Source organism: Colobus angolensis, unplaced genomic scaffold (genome assembly GCF_000951035.1).
Source record: "Colobus angolensis palliatus isolate OR3802 unplaced genomic scaffold, Cang.pa_1.0 Scaffold3, whole genome shotgun sequence".
NCBI lineage: Eukaryota > Metazoa > Chordata > Mammalia > Primates > Cercopithecidae > Colobus > Colobus angolensis.
The window spans coordinates 18965530-18974256 of record NW_012116265.1 but is presented as its reverse complement, the minus strand read 5'-3'; positions in this window follow the sequence as shown (position 1 = coordinate 18974256).

Below are 8727 nucleotides of genomic sequence, written 5' to 3'. Positions count from 1 at the left end.
ACCAGGCACGACTGGGAATATGGGAAAGACGGTCTGTACCAGTAAGAGCTTCCCACAGGATGACCAGGTAGGTCCAGGAGCCACTGAGCAACCTGTGGACCAGCCTGGAACGTGGGGCGCAGGCCAGGCTGGGCTCTGGCTGGAGGTGGAATGGTCCTGCTGCAGCTGAAAAAAAGGAGAAAGGAGGGGAGTGGGTAGCGGGAACTTCAAGGTGGGAAGGGAGCTGGGTTTCCTCCCCTCCCCCCTCCCCCCGCACCTCGCCAGGCCAGGCCCAGACCAGCTCTGGCTCCGGGGTGGCCTGGGTCACAGCTGGAGTTGTCACAATATTGACCCAGGAGGAGATGACATCCAAAGGGCTTGGAGTCCCAGTCGGACAAGGAGGGGGATGTCGCCGGAAAAGATCCCTGGCCCCCAGGGGGATCAAACTAAATGGGGCTTTAATAGGTCTCTTCCAGCTCAGATTTCATGGATAATTGGAAGCAGGTCTCCAGCCGGGCAGAGTGGGCGGCCACCGCAGCCAGGAGACAAGGAGGGACAAGGCGGGGTGGGGTGCCGCCTCCATGCCACCCCACTGTGGCCTAGTGGGCCTCTGGCCTCGTTGGGGCTTCTGGGCTCCCTTCTCTCTGTTCCAGAAGTGCTGCTGCTTTAACCCCCTCAGGGAAGGAGGTGGACAAGTGAGGAGACCTGAGTCAGTTAGCTCCGGGGAAGGAGAGCAGCCTGTCCCAGCCACACAGGCCCGGGGCTTCTTCCGTCATTCAAATACACATTCACATTTCAAGCTGGCAACAGCTCTGAAAAACAACATCTTTATTTTTTTTCTTATCACAAAAGGGGCACACCCTTGCTGAAACAAAATTCAAGGTATGTTAAGTAAAAAGTGAAAATTCTCTCCCCACCACACACCCATCACTCCTCTGTCCCCCTCTCACCACCCCCAGACTCCGGGGTAGCCTCTGACTGCAACTTACTGGCTATCTTCCCAGAGCATTTCCAGTGCCTTCTGAATTACATCCTGCCGCTTTTGCTCAGCAATGCATCACTGATATCCTTCCAAGGCCAGTAACTAGGGTGTGGACATTCCTCACTCCCATTTTAAAGATGAGGAAACTGAGGCTCAGAGAGGTTTCATGGCTGTCCCGGGCTGCACAGCCAGGCCTTGTGCCCATCCTACCACAGTTTTCAGCCTCTTCCCTGGGGGGTGGGGGGATGTCATGAGAAGAGGGCGAGAAAAGCCTTGGGAGAGGGTTGGGATCGGGGAGAGGGGCCGAAGAATGAGAAGGAAGCAGCGGCAGGTGAGGGAGGGTGTGAGGTCTCCTTGGAATGCGGCTGTGCCCCTCCTCCCTGAAGGATCCAGGTTTTCCTCAGGCAGCGGAGCCTGGGGCCCTGGAGGCCTGGGCTGGGCAGAGCTGGGCAGCTGGCAGTGGAGGGGTTTTCAAGGCAAACCTGGCAAGAAGGCAGGACGGATTGCATTTCAGCCTGAACGTGCCTGGGATGTGCACATGTCTCCCCAGGCCTTAGAGGCATTTCTTGCCCAACACCACCAGTGGGAGCTGGCTCTGCCCCTGCCTACTGAGGCTGACAGCTGTGCCTGTGTACTCCCTTTACGGCTGCTGCAGTCTCTAGCGCCCTGGCCTCCAGCACATCCAGCAGTGGAGGGGATGCCCCTTATTCCAGCCACAGCCCAGAGCAGCCAAGAGCCAACTCTTACTCACAGGGAGCCTGGGGCACTCCCACAGGGAAGAGCCTGAGGGGACAAGCAGGTGGGAGGCCGATGTGGCCTGGGCCTCCGCCTGAAGTGTAAACAAGGAAGGCTCTGGAAAGGTCGTGACCCAGAGGCCTTCACACCAGACACCCAGCCTTCCTCCTTCCTGCCTAGGACCTCCAAGGGAGGGACCCTGGGAAGCCAAGAGGACACAGAGGATGCATGGGGAAGAAAATATCCAGTGTCCCTCCTGGGTGGACGTAAGCTCACGTCCCCAGGTGCATGCATGCACACACATTCTCATGCACACAGGCATGAATGCAGGGGGGAGAACTCAGAAGTGCAGAACAGCTGCCCGGCAGAGAGGGCTGGAGGGATGCTCTTAGAGAGGCAGGGCCAGGGACCTGGTGGTCTTTGGCCTGGTGGTCTTTGGAGAGCTCTTCGCTCCTGAGACTGCAAAAAAATGCTCCCACAGGTACCACCTAGACCTTGGAGGGGGTCACGGAGATTCTCCCAGAAGGCACTTAGGCCAATCAGGGAAGAGGACATCCATCCATTCCGTTCGCCAATATCCTTAGCAAACTTACTCTGTGCCAGGCTCCATGCTGGGAGTATGGAGGCCACCTGCAAGGCTCAACTAGTGCCAGGCACCAGTGGGAATGTGGGAAAAAGGATTCCTACCGGAAAAGCTCATCCTCTACATGTCTCTGGCTGGGCAGTTGCAGAGGGACTGCAGAGCAGGCTTTGGCCAAGCTTAGTCCTGGATGAAGACCCTGCACCCCCACCCCAGCTAGTGGCCAGCTTAAAAGGAGCCTGGAAAGGCTGATGTCTGCTCTCTGCCCGCAGCCCACCCCCATCCCCACAGTCCTGGCCCTGGCTGGGGCCCCAGGAAGGAAATCACTAAGGAGGATTGAGTGTCAGTTCACAACCTAATCCCATCAGCGCACACAGCTACAGCAGGGGCCGCCCCCTCCCCTACTCTGCAGACCCTGGCGGCTGCCGGCTGTCAGGCCCGGCCCCTGCCTGGCTGTGAGGCCAATTACCGCGGCCTTAATCACCACGGTTGCGGCGGCGGCGCGGCGTTAACAACTGTCTGCTCATCAGTCTCCTTCCTGGGGCGTCGTGGAGGGGATGACCCCATGCGGCTCTCCTCGAAGGAGCTTGAAACTGGATCCCAACAACAGCCCGATGGCCGCTGTCCAGGGAAACGCCTGGCTCCCTCCTGCTGTCTGCTGGTCTCCTGTGTGTTTGCCCAGCTCCTCCTGTCCTGGGGCTGAGAGCCCACGAGGACAAACCCGGGGACCCCGCATCCCCTGAGCGAGCACTAACACCATGGTTCCCTCCGGCCGGCACTGCCAACAACTGAGCCCGGGAAGGCCAGTGCTCCCTGCCAACCAGAGCAAATTGGGTGCCCGGATGTTGAGGTCTGGCTGGCATTTCCTGTGTTGGCTTTGGCTGGCGAGGCCAGACCAGTGGGCTGCCCTCCTGACCTGAGCGGAGTCAGGCAGGCACGTCCCAGACTCTTGAGCCCACGGAGTTCTGCCCTGCGCCCCACAGGGAGTCTTGTTCTGGAAAAAAGATCTCCCTCCCTGCCTGGGTTCATGCTGAGCAGCCTTCCCTGCCTTGTAGGGTGCTCTGACAGCCCGAGGCCTGGCTGGCCCCCAGCCTGGCTGCCTCTGCGCCTGCTCCTCGGGCTCAGGCAGATCTTGATGCTTCCTGGATGTAGTGAGGCCCCTATGCAGGTGGCCCTCAAGGCTGTGGTCTGGCGGAGGACTCTGAGCTCCTCTAATCTGCTCCCATCTGTATGTGGAATAATTTCCCCAGCCCAAGGCCTGGACCCCTAGGAGTCGTCAGTACCGGGTTCCAGCTTGGGAGCCTGCAGCAGCTCCCATTCCCGACCCCTGAAGGGCCAGCTTCACCTGAAGGCTTCAGTGGCACTGGCTCCAGTTCCTCAGCCCAATTTTTTTTTTTTTTTTTTTTTTTGGCATTGGGTCTCTGGGACATCAGATTGTCCAAAACAAGACAACTTCATGATTCTTGTTTTTCCAAAGAGCACAGTCCATACACAATCAGGCTTTCTGTGTGCAGCATGGATCCCGCTGCCCTGCCCTAGTTGCCCCATTCCTGCCCTAATCAGGTCCCTCTGGGACATGGAGTGTTCCTCATTCCCTGTGGCCAGAGGTCTCTGGCCTAGGGCTCAGCAAGGCTGGGCAGAGAGGGCAGAGCCAATCCCACCCCACAGACCATCACTGGCCCACAGCACTTCCTTTTCTTCTCCCAGACTTGGGATGCCAGGAGAGCCCCTAGGAGAAGCAGCAGGATGTGGGAACCACCAAGAGCACAAGCTCTGGAGTTAAACCTGATTATGAATCCCGGCTCTACTACACACCAGCTGTGTGCCTTAAACACAGTACCAAATGGAACCTGTCCCTTGGTCAGCAAAATGGAGATAATAAAGGTACTTGTAGCACAGGGTTTGTGCGAGGAGTCCGTGGGCCCGGCCTATAGTAAACCCTCAACAGCTGTTATTTACATAACTACTCCTCTGCGTGGGGCTGGCTGGGCAGCCACTAAGGGGTCTGCAGAGTGGAACTAGGCCAGCCTTAAGCCGCACCTGGGATAGAGATGCTACTAGCTGCTTCCTTGCCCAGGCTGGCTCTCTCCTGAGCCACTTAACTCCATGGCCATCAAGGGTTTAAGACAAGGAGCTGCAGGGGGCACTGGTATCAAGGATTTAAGACAGGGAGCCGCGGGGGGCAGTGGAAGGAGATGGTTGGGTCTCTGAACCCCTGTTTGTAGAGGTCTCCACCTTTCTCCAGGGAGAGATGAGGCACAGCATAGCATCCCAGGTCCTCAGGGCCAGGCCCATGGGTGTTCAGAAATTTGATGAATGTGTGGTGAGCAAAGGAAAAGCCTCTGGATTTCCTACACTGCTCATGGAGGAGCAGTGGGCATGATTTTTCTGGACAGTTTGGGGGGATATTTATCAAGAGACTGAGACGTGTTAATCACTTTGCTGAGCAATTCTACTCCTGGGATTCTCCCTTGGGAAATTACCTGAGCTATCAGAAGTCAGGCAGGGCCACAGGAGGGTCCCCTAAAACATTTCTACCAAGATGTTTTTCTTGGGGCCATTTATAGCGAACGAACAAACCAAACAGACAAAGAAAGTATCTCAGTATTTAAGAGTAGGATACTGGTAAAATATGTGCTATTCCATCTACAAGGAGTGAAAACGCAGCACTAAAAATCATGTTGAGGGCCAGGCACAGTGGCTCACACCTGTAATCCCAGAACTTTGGGAGGCTAAAGAGGATGGATCTCTTAAATCCAGGAGTTTGAGACCAGCCTGGGCAATGTGGCAAAACCCCGTCTCTACAAAAAATACAAAAAATTAGCTGGGTGTGGTGGCATGCACTTGTTGTCTCAGCTACCTGGGAGGCTGAGGTGGGAGGATCACCTGAGCTTGGGAGGTCAAGGTTGCAGTAAGCTGTGATTATGCCACAATGATCTCAGCCTGGGTAATGGAGTGATACCCTGTCTTAAAAAAAAAAAAAAAAAAAAAAATCATGTTGAGAAAAAATTTTAATGACATGGCAACATCTGAGTAAAAAAAAAAAATCAGGATATTTAACATCTGACAAAGTATAATCTTGAAAAACAGGTTATGAATGGATAAACAAAATGTGACACACAACAGAATATTACTCAGCCTTTAAAAGGAAGGAAATTCTGACACATGCTGCAACATAGATGCACCTTGAAGCTCATATGCTCAGTGAAAGAAGTCAGACAGGAAATACCGTATGATCCGCTTATGCGAGGTACCTGGAATTGCCAAATTTGGAGAGACAGAAAGTAGAAGAGTGGTTGCCAGGGGCTAGGGGGAGGTGGGAATGGGGAGTTAGTATTTCATGGGTATAGAGTTTGGGAAGATGAAAAGTCTTGGAGCTGGCTGGTGATGATGGTTGTAAAACAGTGTGAATGTACAAATGCCACTGTACACAAAATAATGGTTAAAATGGTAAATTTTAGGGTCGGGTGCGGTGGCTCATGCCTGTAATCCCAGCACTTTGGGAAGCTGAGGTGGGCAGATCATAAGGTCAGGAGTTCGAGACCAGCCTGGCCAATATAGTGAAACCCCATCTCTACTAAAAATGCAAAAAAATTAGCCGGGTGTGGTGGCACATGCCTGTAATCCCAGCTACTTGGGAGGCTGAGGCAGGAGAACTGCTTCAACCCAGGAAGTGGAGGTTGCAGTGAGCTGAGATCGTGCCTCTGCCCTCCAGCCTGGGCAACAGAGCAAGACTCCGTCTCAAAATAAATAAATAAATAAATAAATAAAATTTTTAAAATGGTAAATTTTATGTTGTCTCTATTTTACCACAACTTTAAAAATAGCTTATAGGGAAATATGTCAAGATGTTCATAATGAATATTTTTGAGTGAAGGGACTAGGGGTGATCTTGGTTTTATTCTTTTTAGTTTCCAGCATTTTCCCCGTAGTAAATGAGATGTTTTGTTGTGTTTGTTGTTGGTTTTAAGGAAGCTTTCTCCAGCATCTCCCACATGTGTGCGGGGGCTGGGCGAGCGGGGAGAGGCTGGTTCCAGCTGCAGTTAGAAACGAGGGAGGCCACAGTCTGCTGGGGAGGGGTGGCTCAGGGAGGGCTTGGGGCTCCTAGGCTCCCCTAAACTCTCTCAGCCCTGCTGGCTGGCCGCCTTCTCTGCCTGCCCTCTATACTTGGGCCTCACCCATGGGCCTCCCAGGAACAGCTCCGTCACTAGCCTGAAGGGGCTGCCCTGGGCCTAGTGGGAATGTGGGCTTGGGGCTTTCTCAGACCGTCAGTGCCCGAGACGCCTTCCTGCTGCTGCTCCGCCCCATCCCAGCTGCAAAAACAACAGCCCATACCCAAAGCCCTGTTATTGCAGCCGAGAGTGGAGCCTCAGTGGACAGTGGAAGGAGTGGGGATGGGGCCGGCCAGCCCTAAATGGACCTGGGGCAGGGGCTTCTTAGGGAGGGGTAGAGTCCTCTCCTGCTCCTCCTGGGGAAGCCTGGCTCTGAGGTATGTGGGGGAAGGGACTTGCAGGGGCCTGTGGGACTCAGGGACTGAAGGTCAACTCTGCCAGTGGCCTCCCTGTCTCCCTGGGGACTGTGGGAGGTGGGAGCCAGAGGGGGGAGGAAGTAAAGCCACTTGGGAACCCGCTGAGCCAAGCCGTGGGCAGGAGGCGGCACCAGCGTGGCTCCCGGGCGGGCCAGGGCCAAGGCTTTCCCACGGAGTGTGACTGGCCACTGGGCTCTGCAGAGCCGTCCACCCCAGGCTGGGGCCTATGAGCCTTGGGAAGTTTCTGTGCTCTCTTCCCTTAGGGGATAGGGACTGGTGGCCCTGCATTCAGAACCCAGCAGGACTCTTCCTCTCCACTCCCTGGTGCTCTCAGGTGTGTGCCAGGCATCTTATCAAGGCTGGGGCTCGGCTCTCAGAAGCCTGATGCCCAGCTTCCTCGGCACCCATTCCAGTTTCATCTGTTGGCTTCATACTCAGGGAGCAGGGAGAGGGACGCAGAGCTTCTATCACCAAAGTCCTGAAGGCTTCAGAGGCTGGCGGGAGCCTGGCCCCTGTCTGACCCCTCTCAAGGCCATTTCTCCCATTCTAACAAGAAGGATGTGGCCATGGTGGAATTAGGAGGCACTGTGGCAGTCTCTGGAGACAGACACCCTGGGTTAGAACCTACACTTGGTCCCCATCAGTTGTATGGGCACGCCACTCAACTTGAGCCTCAGCTTCCTCTGGTGTAAAATGAAGATGTTAATATTTAACATACAGAGCCCTGGGAGACTTCGAGGTGATTATAAAAAGTCTCTGGCACAATGCAGGCGCTTCATCAGTGCAGGCCACTGTGATTCTTCTTCCTCAAGCCCCAAAAAGGGAAATTACCTGAGATTTGAAAGAATTTTCTGACCTCAGTTATCCCCACCTCCACATTCTGTGCAGTGGAGAGAGCAGCTTGAGAAGTTTTGCCTTCTCGCCCGAAAACCCTGCTCAGAAACCAGTTAATCAAACTACCCTCTGAAGTTAGACATGACTGTTCGAATATTTCTGGCCATGGCTATCAAACCAGGGACAGAAACTATTCCTGGGACAGAGGGGAGTCAGATGAGAGTGAGGGAGTTCTGGGCCTCTGGGGTTCACTGCCTGCAGGTTGGTCGCCGAGGGTCATGTCTGCTCCTAGAGTGACAGGAATCTGCTGGGACCCAGGACATAGGCATCTGGACTAGGCTGTACCACCATGCAAGGAGTCCTTGAGAGAGATGTTCTCAGGTAGTTATAATAACTGCAGAGTCCTTCAAAGAGAGGAGTTATCAAAATAGAAGTCGATATTATTTTTCTCTAAATTATCCCATCTGAAATTACAACCAGGTCTACCAGAACCACCTTTTATAGAGCGTTCTAAAAATTCTCTCATGTAATGGGTATCCAGACCCGCTACTTTAAAGATCAGTAGTAGGTCGGGCGCTGTGGCTCACACCCGCAATCCCAGCACTTTGGGAGGCCAAGGCCAGTGGATCACCAGCCTGGCCAACATGATGAAACCCCATCCCTACTAAAAATACAAAACTTAGCCAGGTATGGTGGCCCACGCCTGTAATCCCAGTTACCCAGGAGGCTGAGGCACGAGAATCACTCGAACTCAGGAGGCAGAAGTTGCGGGGAGACGAGATCGCGTCACTGCACTCCACCCTAGGTGACAGAATGAGATTCTGTTTCAAAAAAAAAAAAAAAAGGTCAGTACTAGTACATGTCTCTAAATATTTCAGATCCTTACCATTTATCAAAGGTCCCTGTTACTAACATCTCCACTGACAGACAAGATCACCCGGCTTGTGAGGTGTACACTCTAGGAGATGTGTGTGACTTCCAAATCCCAGCTTTTAAATGATTGAACATTCAGTGACTAAGAGAATAACTGGCTACTGGGCCTTGATCTCCACTTTTTTTTCTTTCAGAATCACAGACTATATATATATA